Source organism: Spermophilus citellus (genome assembly GCF_964194105.1).
Source record: "Spermophilus citellus genome assembly, chromosome: X".
In the NCBI taxonomy this organism is placed as follows: domain Eukaryota; kingdom Metazoa; phylum Chordata; class Mammalia; order Rodentia; family Sciuridae; genus Spermophilus; species Spermophilus citellus.
Genome location: NC_138190.1, coordinates 8,204,973 through 8,221,104, shown reverse-complemented (window position 1 = coordinate 8,221,104; position 16,132 = coordinate 8,204,973). Strand labels below are relative to the sequence as shown.

The window sequence follows — 16,132 nt, the reverse complement described above, 5'->3', positions numbered from 1 at the left end:
TCTCAGGCTCCCAGACCTGCTGAATCAGAATCTATATTTTATTAGGATTCCCAGATTGTCTGACTATCTGCTAATTTTTGAGAAGCACAAATCCAAGAAAATGTACTAGACTCAGGGTTTTGAAAATCCAGTTCCAGATTCAACTGATGCTAATTCACTGGTGACTATGGGCCAGTTTCTCACCATCTTTTTGCATTGGTTATCTTCTTCCTAATGTAAGGCTAATTTCACTGACTTACTTCAGGTTTCTATAACAAAAACAGAACGCACTGGACAGCTTATGCAACAAACATTTATTTCTCATATTTCTGGAAGCTAGAAGTACAGGGTCAGGGTGCCAGCATGGTCAAGTTCTGGTGAGGATCCTCTTCTTGGTTGCAGATTGGCTCACCCAAGCTCACAAATCTATTTAGTTGCGAAAGGGGAATTTCTTCCCCAAAGCCATGTTTTTGCCCTTGCACTACACCGCCGCTACAATACAATATATATACAATATATACTGATGGCAACCAGTGAAATGATTGTCACAGATGACAGTCTAAAAATTCCTTACACTCAAAACAAAAGCATGACATGGTTTGATTTTTTAATATACAAAAAGGAAAGACAAAAGAATAAAGAGAAGTTCCCTAGAGATTAATGGTCCAATATCCCAGAGCACACACACCAACTGGAATGTGTTACCAAAATGGCAATCAGTTGGTTTTTTTTGTGCTTTTGCTTCTTGTAGTTAAGTAGGAAGCACTGATTGATATATACAGAAGACAATGAGATTTCCAGTTTCTTGTCTTCAGACTCATTCTATTCCTTACTCTCTAAAAGAGTTGAGGGCTAGGCTTTAGCTCAGTGTTAGAGCCTGGCATGCAAAAGACCCTGGGTTCCATCCCCCAGACTGCAAGAAGAAGAAAAGGAAAGAAATGGGAAAAAAGGAAAAAAATATGTTATAGTTGAAGGAAGGTTGAGAATTAATAATAGAAAGGTACAAAGCTGACTGTAATCTTAGAATTCGGTTTTGAAATATGGGAGAATAGATATGTTTTGTACATTTTGCAGGATCTACTTAGATACTCTTGGCAGCAGAATCTTAAAGCTTCCAAATAGTCCTAAATGAATGATTTAAAATGTGGAGATTTCTTGAAAATCCTCATAGTCTTGACTTTAAGTTAATGTTTATATCTTGTTTACTTTGTGCTGGGAATGGTTCTAAGAGCTTTTCAAATATTAACTCAAATATTAACCCTACCATCAATTTTTTGGCAGGTTATCATATCTGTATTATGATTTATATCTAGATTATGATTTAGAGTAATTAAATTATTATTAGCTAAGGAGGCACAGAGACATTAATAGTGTCCCTAAGATCACACTGGTAGTACCTGGTAGTAACTGGATTTCAGACTGAAGTAGTTGGTTCCACTCTCCATACTCTTAACCCCTACCCTACCCTAGAGAGCCTACTAGTAAACTGCCTCCCAGGAATACTTTTTTTAAACTTTGGTTTTAATGAAATCATATTAAAAATATGTCTAAATTAGAATCTGAAGATTGCATTGGTAAAACATTGGTGATTCCTTCCTAATAATAATGAAGAGAAGGAGGAGGAAGAAAGGAGGATGAAAAGGAGGAGGTGGTAGAGAGGAAGAGCAGGAAGAGGAAAAGGAAGAGGAGGAGGAAAAGGAAGAAGAGGAGGAGGAGGAAGAGGAGGAGGAAGAAGAGAAAGAGGAGGAGGAGGAAGAAGAGGAAGAGGAGAAGGAGAAGGATGAGGAAAGAGGAGGAGGAAGAGGAAGAGGAAGAGGAGGAGGAGGAGGAAGCTGTTTTTTTAGTTTGGGAGAGTCCATGCTATTAAAGACCTTATAAATGAAATCACTCAACCCACTTTTTTGTACCACATATTAAACCCATTAATCCACATGCCCATCCATTTTTTTCTTTTGAGACAGAGTCTCACTAAATTTTTCCGGGCCTCACTAGGTTGCTGAGGCAGGCTTTGAACTTGTAATCCTGCTGTCTCAGCCTCCCAAGCTGCTGGGATTACAGGTGTGCATCACTGCATCCAGCTCAACCTACCTTTTTAATACAGAAGGTTCTCAACCTGTGAGGCCAGGTCCCAATAAACCATGGTAAATTAAGACTAATGTAAGTAAAAAATGCATTGAATGCACCTACCCTACCAAACATCATAGCTTAGCAACACAGTAGACTGTAGAGTACCAATGGTTTCCAATGCCCAACGTCATGAGGCAGGATAACACTGTATATCACTAGCCTGGGAAAAAGATCCAAATTCAAAATTTGAAGGACAGTACCTAGTGAATTGAATGAGTATTGTTTTCATACCATTGTAAATTTGAAAAATCCTCAATGGAATCATTATCAGCTGGGGACCATTTGTATTGTTCTGTAGCAGTGATTATCCCTGGGAGTATACCAGGGTGTGATTTTGTCCCCTGGGAGACATTTGACGATGTCTAGTGACATTTTTGATTGCAGTGATTTGGGAAGGAGGGCATTGCTGCTAACATCCTGTAATGCACAGGACAGCCCCCACCAAATGTCAAAAGAGCTGAGGTTGAAAAATCCTGTTCTATGACAATAAGAATAGATAGCATTTGCCTAACTAGTTAAGATACTGGTACTAGTTTACCAAATACACATGGATCACAGTCTGGAAGATAAAGTGCTGATGTTAGAGGTGACAGACAACTGAACAAAGAGTAAAACATGAGGAATGTGTTGGAATGGAATGAAGACTATATAGGATGCTTAAAGAACAGAGAAGAGACAAGTGCAAATTTAGCCTTAACATTATGGCTGGGGCTGAGCCTTCTAGACTGAGGTGGCCACCTTAGCCAGCTATTTAAGGCTTTGGGGCAGAGGAAAGAGCAGTCTAGGGCTTGGGTTTTGTTGGATTTGGCTGCTAACTCTCAGGCATCTTGTTTAGTTGTGGCTCGCCTTATTGCCTGCCTTCTGCTTTGCCTTTAAGACATTGTCTTTTTAACTCCTAAAGTCTCAATGGAAACTTTTGGAAAATCGGGTTTCAAGCTGAACAAAACTGTGAACTTTTCAATGCTGAAAATCTCTATGGAAGATAGAAAGCCCCAGCCAGATGTGATCAAAAGTAGATGAACTTAGAAACATGTTCAGTCCTAGATTAAGACAGAGTATTTGGATTGCAGAAAGTGGTGGATGATGTAAAAGCTCTGATTTATCTAGGGACATTAAAAGCTTTAAGGGAGCAAAATATAGCATCAAGGTAAAGAGCTAAATGATAACAAGAGAGAAGAATCACCATCATTCCAGGCAGGTTTCTGAAAGCAAATGGATGAAAAGATTATTAAATCCACTGGTGATAAATGTTCTCCATTACTCAATTCATTTTTCAGGCTCTGAAAGGAAAAAGGCTAAGCTAAAGAGTTTTAGAGTTGAAGCTTCAAATGAAATATGGATAGGCACAGGGCTAACCCACGTGTGTCAGTGTGATGACCTCTTTGGGCAGTTGTAGTTCTAAGTATGACATCCTCTCTAGCAGAAGTCTAACTTTTTAGATGGAAGTTTTAGGGTCCCAAGTTTTCTCTGACTCCTCATTGTTTGCAAAAGTAGAGACCAAGGAATTTCTACATGGATCTCCCTGAAACCAAGGTTGTCTTTGGAATGTTCCTTCCCAAAGTTCAGTTTCAAAGCCAGAACAGTGCTGGAGCAGGGACCTTGGGGAAAGTGAGAGTTTGCTCCAATCAAACTAGATTTGTGATTTCAGTGAAACATTGGGTCTTCTTGGATTTAGTTGCTCTTTTGAGGGGTGGGATGCAAAAGTATGGTGTAAAGGTTGAGAGAGAAAACAGCCCCCACTGCTGGAAGTTTAGGCCAGTGTTCATTTCTGGTTTGCACAAAGTGACTTGTGCAAATAGGTTATTGATGACACAACTTCACATTCAAGTTGCATCACTGCTTGGAAAACAGCTACTTCTTCATAAGCAAGGAACATGTCAAAACCATGAGCTTGCAAGACTTTCTGCATTTTCCTGGGATTAGTTATGGATCCCTCAGAGAGAAAAAAAATGTGGGATACTAATACCCATGAGTCCTCTGCATATGAGATTCAGAAAATGGTTTCGCAAAACAACAGGAAATAGTTCAGATTTTTGCATTATGTAAACTCAGATTTATAGAGTCTCCTTTTTCACATTTTTATTGGTTCATTATAGTTGTCCCTAATGATGAGAATTGTTATTACCTATTTATATATGCATAACAATATCACTCCCCAGCATAGTCTCATTTTAATTTAGGGAAAGATTGTGTCCAAGTAGGAATGATAGGCATTTAAATGAATCCATTCTACCAATAGAGATATTTGAAAGTTCTTGGATTTTTCTCGGAGTAACAAAACATGAAGACCTATCAGATAAACACATGGGGAATCCTACAAAGAGCTGCCAATGTGCTCTCCAAGCTAGGAAAGAGGTTAAGACTGCAGAATAATCTGAATTTGTCATGCCCCCCAGCCTTCCAGGCCCAGGCTCTCCTGCAATGTCAAAATAAAGTAGCTTAGGGCTCAATCATACATACTGTGGAAATCTTGTACCCATACTACGTGTCTGAGAATGCCCAGTGGGTAACTTCCCCCTTCCTGGAGGTTGCCTGCCCTTCTTGCTCCCAACTCCATTTATTCACACACAGACTTTTATCCTAGCTTCTCATTTTCTCTGAGTCATAGAGTTCCTGAATTCTTGCCTTGAGGAAGAAGAGGAAAAGACAGGGTGTTATCACAAGACAGCCACATGATTTTTCTTCACCCCTTCCATTTCAAATCATGCAAGCACTCCAGTTCCGCAATGAGAGAAGGCTCTGTCTGATGCATACCTTTTAGCCGTGTGAAGTCCTGGGCCAAAATTTTTAATCACAAGTTTTTGTTGTTGTTGTTGTTTGTTTGTTTGTTCTGGGGAGTTAACTATGGGGCACTTCACCCAGAACTTAAGTTGAGCCACATCCTCAGCCATTTTTATTTTTTCATTTAGAGACAGGGTCTCACTAAGTTGCTTAGGGCCTTGGTAAGTTTCTGAAGCTAACCTCAAACTTGTGAACCTCTTACCTCAGCCTCCCAAGTTGCTGAGATTACAGGCATGCACAACTGCACCTGAACGAATGGAAGTTTCTTTAGGACAGGGATCTTAGTTGGGTCTAAGTTTGTATCCTCAGCACTTTGAACATGACTGGCATATTGTGCTCAAGCAATATGTATAAACTGATTGAATGAATGAATGAATAGGTAGCCAATAAATATGTTTAATATTCATTTGTTTGACAATAATCAATTGAACTACTAGTATCTGCCAAGAACTGAGACAATGTGGATTTTATAAAAATGAAACAGGCCTGTCACTTGTCCCTGATGAGCTTCTTGTTGAGTTGGAAAGACAAAATACTTTCTCAAGTTAAAAGAAGACCTTGGAGCCATGGAAACCAGGAGTAACCATGGAGGCATCTCTGGGATTTTGCTTTGGGGCCACTGCAGCTTCTATGCCTCCAGCCAGCTTCCAGGTGGGAGTGCTCACCTGGGGGTTTACCAGCAGAAGTGCAGACTTCAGGCTGCCTTTGCACCACCTCTTCCCTCCAGTGATTTAAGAGTCTTCTGGTTACAGAAAAGGATGTGACTTTCAGAATAATCCTGCATGAAAAGGATGAATCCAGATGTGCTTCTGCTAAATGATTACAAACAGGACTTCTTTTTAGAAGCACATTCCACAGACTCTTCTTGGAGGCCTTCAACTCAAGTTAGGCTTTTGTGTATATGTTAATCAAATTATCCTTTTTCTGATGCCATGGGTTTTGAGTGGAATGGGAACACTTTTGCACCAATTGGGCATCCTGAAAGACTATTATATAGCATCATTTGCTGGTGGACTAATGCTTTTCACTGCATTTGTCATCTAGTTCACAAGTTTATATGCCAAAAACAAATCAGTGACAGTAGAAAGAATGCTAACCACAGATATCTTAGCTGAGGAAGATGAGCATGAATTTACAAGCTGTGCTGGTGCTGAGACTGTCAAATTTCTAATTCCTGGCAAGAAATATATAGCCAATATAATTTTTCATTCTGTTCTTGCTGGGCTAGTATGTGCTCTTGGAACGTGGTATCTGCTTCCAAATAGAATAACCTTGCTGAGTGGCAGTACAGGGAGCACTGCTCCTCTATTTGTTTTTGAATGGCTAACATTGTGTATAGGGGAATTCAAGATGAACAGAGTACTTCTAATTCTGTTATATAGAAGGAATACTGATTTATGAATGATTTTTTATAGAAGAAAAATAGAACTTTTTAAAACAATTCTTTTTTTTAGGTTCAATTTATTTTTTTAATTTTTATTTCTTTTATTGGTTGTTCACAGCATTACAAAGCTCTTGACATATCATATTTCTTACATTAGAATCAAGTGGGTTATAAACTCCCATTTTTACCCCAAATAGAGATTGCAGAATCACGTCGGTTACACATCCACATTTTTACATGATGCCATATTAGTGACTGTTGTATTCTCCTACCTTTCCTATCCCCTACTATCCCCCCTCCCCTCCCCTCCCATCTTCTCTCTCTACCCCATCTACTGTAATTCATTTCCCTCCTTGTTTATTTTCCCATTCCCCTCACAACCTCTTATATGTAATTTCTGGCTTCTACTTGCTCCACTCTGTTAGTGATACTCTCAATTGAGTTTTTAATTTGGTTTATCGTTTCCTTCATTTCTAGAATTATTGTTTAATTTTTTTATAATCTCTATCTCCTGATAAAGATGCTTAACTTCTTCTTTTATCTGTTTATGTAATTCATTTTCAATGTGATCTTTAAGGTTCCTTTCCATCTGTCTAAGGTGTTCCTTGAGTTCTTTATATGGCCATTTTTCTGATGACTCCAGGTCCTCCTGAATATTTAGGCTGTCCTGCATTGTTTGTACTCCTTTTCTTCCTTGCTTTTTTATGCTCATGATACTTCTTGTTCTGTTTGACTGCTGAGTTACTGTTTACTCTTATAAATTTATTTGATGCTTGGGAGGAGAGGTATTAGAAGGGAAGGGAAGAAGTCACTAAAGAGAGTGAGTGTAGGCAGGTAGAATTCAAGAAAGGGGGAATAAGAAAATTGAAAAGAAATGAAAAGACAAAAGAAAAAAAGTGAAAAGAAAGAAAGAAAAAACGAAAAAATAAAAATTTAAAACCAAAAAAGAAATTATAATGATAATAAACAAATGGAAATTAAAGTTTAAAAAATAATAGTAATAATAATAGAATAAAAAGAATTAAAAAATTGAAACCATTAATAAGAGAGTTGAAGACCAACAACAACATCAACAACAAAAAGTGAAAATAAAATTTAAAAAAATATCAATAATAATCATTAAAAAATAATAATAATAATAAATGCAGTCATAGAGCTCAATTAACTTCTCTTCCAGTAGGTGGGAACTAGGCCAGGCTTCTCTTCTTGATGGGTGGGAACCAATCACTGTGTCTCAGCTCTTCTTCCCAGACTGTGCGGGTCTCCAATCCTGAGTGCCTAGGGCCTTCTCTTGTGGTTCCTCAAACCAGGCCCCGCTCACCTGTGACGCTCACCACAATACTGGCTACACACCAGGTCTGCTGCTCCTGGGAGCTCTGTTTCCATGTATGCCTGGGCACACCCTTTCTGTTTGCCTCCCTCAGACCCTAAGTTTGTAGGGCTTGGGGCTGAGGACCCCCAGTGAATTTGTTTGCCCTCAGGTAGCAACTCCCCTGGTAGCTGGTGCAAGGGACCTCTGTTGTCAGCAGAGGGATACCCTGGGTCTGACTATCGTGCTCGGTTGGCTTTTACCTCTGTGAGTTCAGGTGGGCCGACTAGTTATTTCAGCGGGATCATTAGTGCTGATTCACGAGAAGCAGGCGAACCAGAACTAGAATGCAGCCCAATCCGGGCTCGGTGTGTTCTGAGAGGGGCAGACTGTTCGCCCGGGATCCCCTTCAGCTCAACAGTGCCTAGTGGTCCTGAGCGAACAGTATTTTGACAGTTTACTTCTCCCTATGCTCGCGCAGCTGAAGGGGTTAGAGACTTGATCTCTCCGCGTCCGCTGCCATGTTGGATCACTTAGATTTTAATTGTCACTCATCTTATCAGCTGTTCCATTTAACTCGGCAGCTCACTCGAGCGGTGAAGAGTCTGCTCTATGGTGCTCTGTGGGAAGCGGCGGCGGCAGCGTGGTGGCGGCCCAGCTGTGGCCTTCGGGACCCCCGGGGAGGGGGTGCGGGCTGGGGGAGGGGAGGCAGCGCCTCGGGGCCCGCGCGGGCCAGGTACTGGACACGCGGGAGAGCGGGCGGGGTGGGGGAAAGAAATTGAGATCTAGATTTAGGGACTGAGCGTGGGAGGAGAGACGGCGGGGGAGAAGCAAAGCGGAAAGGCGGAGAGGAGAAGGAGAAGGGGCCGAGGGAGCCGGGCAGCTCGGGGGCTGCAGCCTTACTGCTCGCGCTGAAGTCGTGATGGACTCACTCCACCTTGGCTGGAGTCGTGGCGGATTCACTCCACCTAGGCCCCTTTATTGACACGGTGCTGAGTCTTTGTCTACAGATCTCCTTTAATGATCTTTACTTCATCTTTTAGCGGCAACATACGCTGCGGGCGCGGCGGTGTGGAGCACGGAGTGGCTTACTCACTTCCCGCCACCATCTTTTTCAACCTCTTAAAACAATTCTTTACAAAATTGTTTAATAGCATGTGTTATACGAATTGTAATGCATTCCACTGTCATATATAAATAAAAAATTTGTTTAATAGCAACTTTTGCTTTCCTTTGTATAATCTGACTTTTCCCCTCTGTTTGTATAGATCATAGATTTCTTTTTTCCAGGTTAGTTTCCAGGTAGAAATGTACAGGCATGTTATGAACTTAATATTTATGTTCCCTCAAAATTCACAAATCGAATCCCAAACCCCAATATGATATTATTTGGAGATACAGCCTTTGGGAGGTAATTAGGTCGTGAAGGTGAGGGCCTGGTCTGATGGATGGGATTAGTGCTCTTTTGAGAGACATAAAAGAGTTTGAGGCTTGCGGGAGAAAGACGAGGTGAAACAGCTGAAGGCTATCTTGTTGGGAATTTCCAGTGAAATTGAGGTGCTCCAGAATCTAGTGGACGGATTTCCATCACGCGAGGTTCGGCTGCGGGGGCTCGGACGTGGGCGATTTCTCCACACAGAGGGTCACGCCCCGCAGCTGGAGTCTGCAGCGCGTGCTGGGAAGCGGCGAGGTGCCGGAGCGGGTGTGCAGCGATGCGGATTTTGGGGGCTCCTGCCAGTGGTGCAATGGCCGTGCTTAGTGCTGAGTTCCGGCTTTGAGACAGAGGAGAGAAGCGGTCCAGTTCGGTTCTCGACACCGGTCGGACCACGGAGGAGGACAGCAGCCACCATCTTGGAGAGCTGATGTAATCATCCCTGTTTTCTACTGATCTCAGCTCATTCAGCTACGGAATAGGTGATTTCAGGCTGGTATTTGCCTGCGTCTCGCAGACAGATCGCTCAGGCTCGGGGCTGGAGAACCAGTGGAGAATACTCCTAGGGGCTCGCTCCTGGCAAGGCGTGCGCCGGGCTCTGAGCGGCCGGATTCTGGTTCCAGGGGCTGCTTTGGCCCAGGGCTGGGGAGCCCGCAGGGACTGCATCTTTGAGCCTGCTCCCAGCAGAGCGTGCACCGAGCTAGGAGAGCTTGGAGCGGCCGGGCTCTGGCTCCTGGAGTTGCTTTGGCCTGGGGCAGGGGAACCCGTGGGGGTCGCTCCTTGGAGCCTGCTCCTAGCGGAGTGTGAGCCGGGATCGGAGAGGCCAGGTTCTGGCTCCCGAAGCTGCATTGGCCCAGGGTTGGGGAACCTGCGGTGACTGCTTCTCGGTCCGGGTCCTGCTGGGTGCTGTGGGGGCCAGGGGGGCAGAGTGGAGCTGCCGCCTGCGCCCAGAGCAGGCCAAGTGACCCACCGGCGTGGTATCACGACACCCCAGCTGCAGCTGGGGCCGAAGAGAGTAGCCGCCCACGCCTAGGACAGGACCAGCGACCCGATGGCGTGGTAGCCAAGTCACCCCATTTGGAGTAGGGGCTGTGCAGAGCCGCCTTCTGAGCCTGCAAGGTAGGCAGACCTGCGTCCCATTGGCAGAACAGGCCTGGTAATCTGCCAGCGTGGTGGACATGTAGCACCGAGGCAGTCACCTCACAGTGGTTGGAGCGGGGGTGGAGCAGAGCCGCCGCCCGTGTCCGGAAAAGGCCCAGCGACCCGTTGGAGAGGCAGTCAGGTACCCCCATTGGGAGTGGGGGCTGAGCAGAACTGCCGCCCGAGCCCGCAAGGTAGGCAGACCTGCGACCCACCGGCGGAACAGGCCTAGAGGCCTGCCAGCGTGGTAGACACGTCACACCAATTGGAGTAGGGGCCGAGCAGAGCCGCCGCCCACATCCGGATCAGGACCAACGACCCGAGGGCGTGGTAGTTACGTCACCACAATTGGAGTGCGGGCAGAGCAGAGCTGCCACCCGCACCCGTAGGGTGGGCAGACCTGCGACCGACCAGAGTGGTAGACAGATCACCCTAATTAGAGGAGGAGCACAGCCACTACCCGCCCTGCAAGGGAGATTTTCCAACTATACAAGAGCAATATAAATAAATAGGGGGAAAATTTCAAAAACACAACAGTTTCACCAAGCAGAAAGAAACGAGAGCAGTATGAAAAGACAAGGAAAGAAAGGACCACAAGCAATGCAGGTCAACTCAACGTTAGAAGAGGTAATAGCTGCAACAGATGGAATGTCAGAAAAAGAGTTCAGGATATACATGCTTCAGATGATCTGGAGTCTCAAGGAAGACATGAGACAGCAAAATCAGACAATGAAAGATCACTTTGACAAGGAACTACATAAACAAATCCAGGAAGTAAAAGATCAATTATACAGGGAGATATAGGTAATAAAAAACAAACAAATAGAAATCCTAGAAATGCAGGAAGCAATAAACCAACTTAAAAACTCAATTGAGAATACTACCAGCAGAGTAGATCACTTAGAAGATAGCACATCAGACAATGAAGACAAAGTATTTCAACTTGAAAAGAACATAGACAGCTCAGCAAGACTGCTAAGAAACCATGAGCAGAACATCCAAGAAATATGGGATAACATTAAAAGACCAAACTTAAGAGTCATTGGGATACAGGAAGGCACAGAGCTCCAAACCAAAGGAATAAACAATCTATTCAATGAAATAATATGAGAAAACTTCCCAGACTTGAAGAATGAGACAGAATCCCAAATCCTAGAAGCCTACAGGACGCCGAATGTGGAAAATCATAAGAGATCCACACCTAGACACATTATAATGAAGATGCCCAACATACAGAATAAGGAGAGAATTTTAAAAGCAACAAGAGAAAGGAAGCAGATTACATTTAGGGGTAAACCAATCAGGATAACAGCTGATCTGTCAACACAGACTCTGAAAGCTAGAAGATCCTGGAATAACATATTTCAAACACTGAAAGAAAATGGGTTCCAACCAAGAATCGTGTATCCGGCAAAATTAAGCTTCAGGATGGAAGATGAAATTAAAACCTTCCACGATAAACAAAAGTTAAAAGAATTCGCAGCTAGAAAACCATCTCTTCAAAAAATCCTTGGCAAAACATTACAGGAAGAGGAAATGGAAAATAACAATGAAAACCAACAGTGGGAGGTAGGACAGTAAAGGGGGGAAGTAATCAAAGTGGAAAACAAATCAGGTTTAGTAACATTAATAAACAAATATGGCTGGAAGAACAAACCATATCTCAATAATAACCCTAAATGTTAATGGCTTAAACTCACCAATTAAGAGACACAGGCTAGTTGAATGGATCACAAAACAAGACCCAACAATATGCTGCCTACAGGAGACGCATTTGATAGGAAAAGATAAACATAGACTGAAGGTGAAAGGTTGGGAAAAATCATATCACTCATATGGACTGCGGAAACAAGCAGGAGTGTCCATACTCATATCAAATAAAATAGATTTCAAGCCAAAGTTAATCAAAAGGGATAAAGAGGGACACTACATACTGCTCAAGGGAACCATACACCAACAAGATACAACAATCATAAATATATATGCCCCAAACAATCGTGCAGCTATGTTCGTCAAGCAAACTCTTCTCAAGTTCAAGAGTCTAATAGACCACCATACAATAATCATGGGAGACTTCAACACACCTCTCTCACCACTGGACAGATCTTCCAAACAAAAGTTAAATAAGGAAAGTATAGAACTCAATAACACAATTAACAACCTAGACTTAATTGACATATATAGAATATACCACCCAACATCAAGCAGTTACACTTTTTTCTCAGCAGCACATGGATCCTTCTCAAAAATAGATCATATATTATGTCACAGGGCAACTCTTAGACAACATAAAGGAGTAGAGATAATACCATGCATCCTATCTGATCATAATGGAATGAAACTGAAAATCAACGATAAAATAAGGAAGGAAAAATCATGCATCACTTGGAGAATGAACAATAGGTTACTGAATGATCAATGGGTTTTAGAAGACATCAAGGAGGAAATTAAAAACTTCTTAGAGATAAATGAAAACACAGACACAACATATTGGAATCTATGGGACACATTGAAAGCAGTTCTAAGAGGAAAATTCATTGCTTAGAGTTCATTCCTTAAAAAAAGAAAAAACCAACAAATAAATGATCTCATACTTCATCTCAAAATCCTAGAAAAAGAAGAGCAAAACAACAGCAAAAGAAGTAGAAGGCAAGAAATAATTAAAATCAGAGCTGAAATTAATGAAATTGAAACAAAAGAAACAATTGAAAAAATTGACAAAACTAAAAGTTGGTTCTTTGAAAAAATAAATAAAATCGACAGACCCTTAGCCATGCTAATGAAGAGAAGAAGAGAGAGAACTCAAATTACTAGCATACGGGATGAAAAAGGCAATATCACAACAGACACTTCAGAAATACAGAAGATAATCAGAAATTATTTTGAATCCTTATACTCCAATAAAATAGAAGATAGTGAAGGCATCGATAAATTTCTTAAGTCATATGATCTTCCCAGATTGAGACAGGAGGATATAGACAACCTAAACAGACCAATAACAATAGAGGAAATAGAAGAAACCATCAAAAGACTACCAACTAAGAAAAGCCCAGGACCGGATGGGTATACAGCAGAGTTTTACAAAACCTTTAAAGAGGAACTAACACCAATACTTTTCAAGCTATTTCAGGAAATAGAAAAAGAGGGAGAACTTCCAACTACATTCTACGAGGCCAACATCACCCTGATGCCTAAACCAGACAAAGACACTTCAAAGAAAGAAAACTACAGACCAATATCTCTGATGAACCTAGATGCAAAAATCCTCAATAAAATTCTGGCGAATCGGATAGAAGAAAAAGTTGGCTATGATCTACATACTGTGGGGTCGGGCTCCAAATTCCTCAATAGGACACCCATAGCACAAGAGTTAACAACTAGAATCAACAAATGGGACTTACTCAAACTAAAAAGTTTTTTCTCAGCAAAAGAAACAATAAGAGAGGTAAACAGGGAGCCTACATCCTGGGAACAAATCTTTACTTTAAATCTTTACTAATTACAGCCCAGTTATTACCTATGGAGGACGGTGAAAGACAGGTTGAGTCTATATTCTCAGGAAACAATCCACGAGTCAAAAAACAAGACTCTTAGGAGTGGAATTTGATGTAAGGACTTCCAGCAAGTCCTTGTTAGTGCATCTGATTGAGAGGCAACTCAATTATTTTCTCTCAATTGGCTATCATCCTATACATCTGCCTGCAAACTAGCCTTAAGGAGTACTGGGTTAGCCAGTTCTTACCATGTCAAACACATTATTTTCCTAAATAAAACTTGGTTCATTTTTTTTGCAATTATGGCAATGTAAGTTTATTATATACATTTTAGAAAATAAAGCAGGCATAAAGGAGAAAATAAAAATCAGCTACAAATTAAAAGCCCAGTGTAACCTCTGCTGATTTCTGCCCCATCCTTTCTGAAGGTTTGAGTCTGTAAATTGGCTGAAATAAGCTAACAACAGACAGATTAACAAGAGTAAAAGCATCCATGTTTATGGACAATAAGTGCCCAGTAACACAATAAGAGTGAGGTATTTATATATCCTTCCTCGAAGGTGAGTTGAAAATAGGGGGTGCAGGCATTTTAGAGGGGTGACAAATGATTTTAGGGAAAACCAGTGAGCTCCAAGAACAAACAGTAGCTCAGGATAAAGTTTTCTGGGTTCCAGGTATCATGTTTGATTTTCAGTCTCTCCTCCTGTGATATGAGTTTAATCTTACTTGGGTGATGAAATTTCAATGAGATTATTGAGGGCAATTGTGTTCTGTTTTGGTGTGTCTGGTTTTCAGGCAGAGAAGAGAACATCAGTGAAAAGTCTCTCCCTGTCCTGGGGGGTGGGGAACAATGCAAACACACCTTGGTTCTAAGCCATCTTCTAGGGTTTTCCAATTTCTTTTAGTCCAAAGTGCTCACTCAGCAGCGAAATGCCATACCTTGGGGTATTGTTTTGTGAGTCCCAACTTCCAATCTTATTTATGAGTTGTTATTTCTTTTTAAATAATTGGGATAAATTTTGCATATCCTGCTTCTTATCCTTTTATTTTCTCATTTGATGGTTTCTTGTAGCATATGTAGAAAATAGTAGGTGATTAACCATGGGGCAAGCTGGTGTTGGTGACCAGAATTCACAGGTGAACATTTTTTGGCATCTTGGGGCCCCCAAGAATACCCAGGCCTCAGAGCATAAAAATAAATGAATTTGTGGGGCTGGGGTTATAGCTCAGTGTTAAAGCACTTGCTTTGCATGTGTGAGGCACTGGGTTTGATCCTCAGCACCATATAAAAATAAATAAACAAAATAAAGATATTGTGTCCACCTACAACTAAAAAAATTTTTTAAATGAATGGTGAATGGATTTGTTTCAGGGAAGTCTCAGCCACATACACTCCAACACTCAGACCCTCTGCCACTAGCTTCCTGATCCAAGGTGCTTCTTAAAAGTCAGCTCATGGGCATACCCTTTCCCCAACTTTCCCTGTAACTCAGGTGAACCAGCCCAGGCGATGTAAGAGAAGTGCTTGGAAAAACAGATCAAGAAGCACTTGGCATGTTTGTAATTTTTCAAACCTTCCATAAGGTTTGAAAATGCAGACATTTTCTTAAGTGGTAAAGATGTCAGAAAAATTATATTTAAAAGAGCTTTAACTCACAATTCTGATGTTGTACCTGTCATGTAGTTAAGAGTTAATTGAAAATATGATGTATCAACTAAATCTACTCAATCACAGCCACGCATAAGTAGGTCATTTTTTTATATCTAGTAACTGAAAATAATTTCTTAAAATTATTTTACTTTATTATCATAATTTTATTTATTTATTTTGGTACTGAGACTGAACCCAGGGGTTCTTGACCACTGAGCCATATCCCCAGCCCCATTTTGTATTTTGTTAGAGTCAGGGTCTATATTGAGTTTCTTAGGGCCTCACTAAGTTCCTGAGGCTGACTTTGAACTTCCAATCCTAATGCCTTAGCCTCCCTTCTGCTGGGATTACAGGCATGTGCCACCACATCTGACTTAAACTTTAGTAAATGTTACTTAGGTCATTAAAGGCTTCAAATGGCTCTGAAAGTCTGCCCATGCATAGACCCTCTTTTTGCCAGTTGGACATTTATTAAATATTGCCTTACTGAGTGTGGATTTGAAGACAATATTTTTTCCTATAGGATTTTTGCTTTGTGTAATGGAACAATTATAAGGGAGATGATTTGACATATAATGATTTTGTTAGGGAAAAGGGAGCTGCCCCTCCACCCTCTGAAGGACTGGTAATTGAGTCTGCTAAAATAAGCCAGCAAGAGGCTGAGTGACATGTGAAAAGACATACATGTACAGGGGCATCTCAGGAAAATGAGTACCAATAAGCCAATGACATTGAAAAATGTACATAACATCTTCATAGGGGAGAGGGAGGTGAAGGATATAGGCACTTGAGAGGAAGAGTAAAATGGTTTTCAGAGGAAATGAATGGGCCTGGA

General features: G+C 41.6%; 1 pseudogene across 1 annotated transcript; it reads left to right on the top strand.

Moving 5' to 3' along the window:
• The first annotated feature begins 5,678 nt into the window (after window positions 1-5,678).
• Window positions 5,679-6,288, top strand: LOC308638973 (pecanex-like protein 4; annotated as a pseudogene). The gene has a single exon. The product of its transcript is annotated as a pecanex-like protein 4 (transcript).
• The last annotated feature ends 9,844 nt before the right edge of the window (window positions 6,289-16,132 follow it).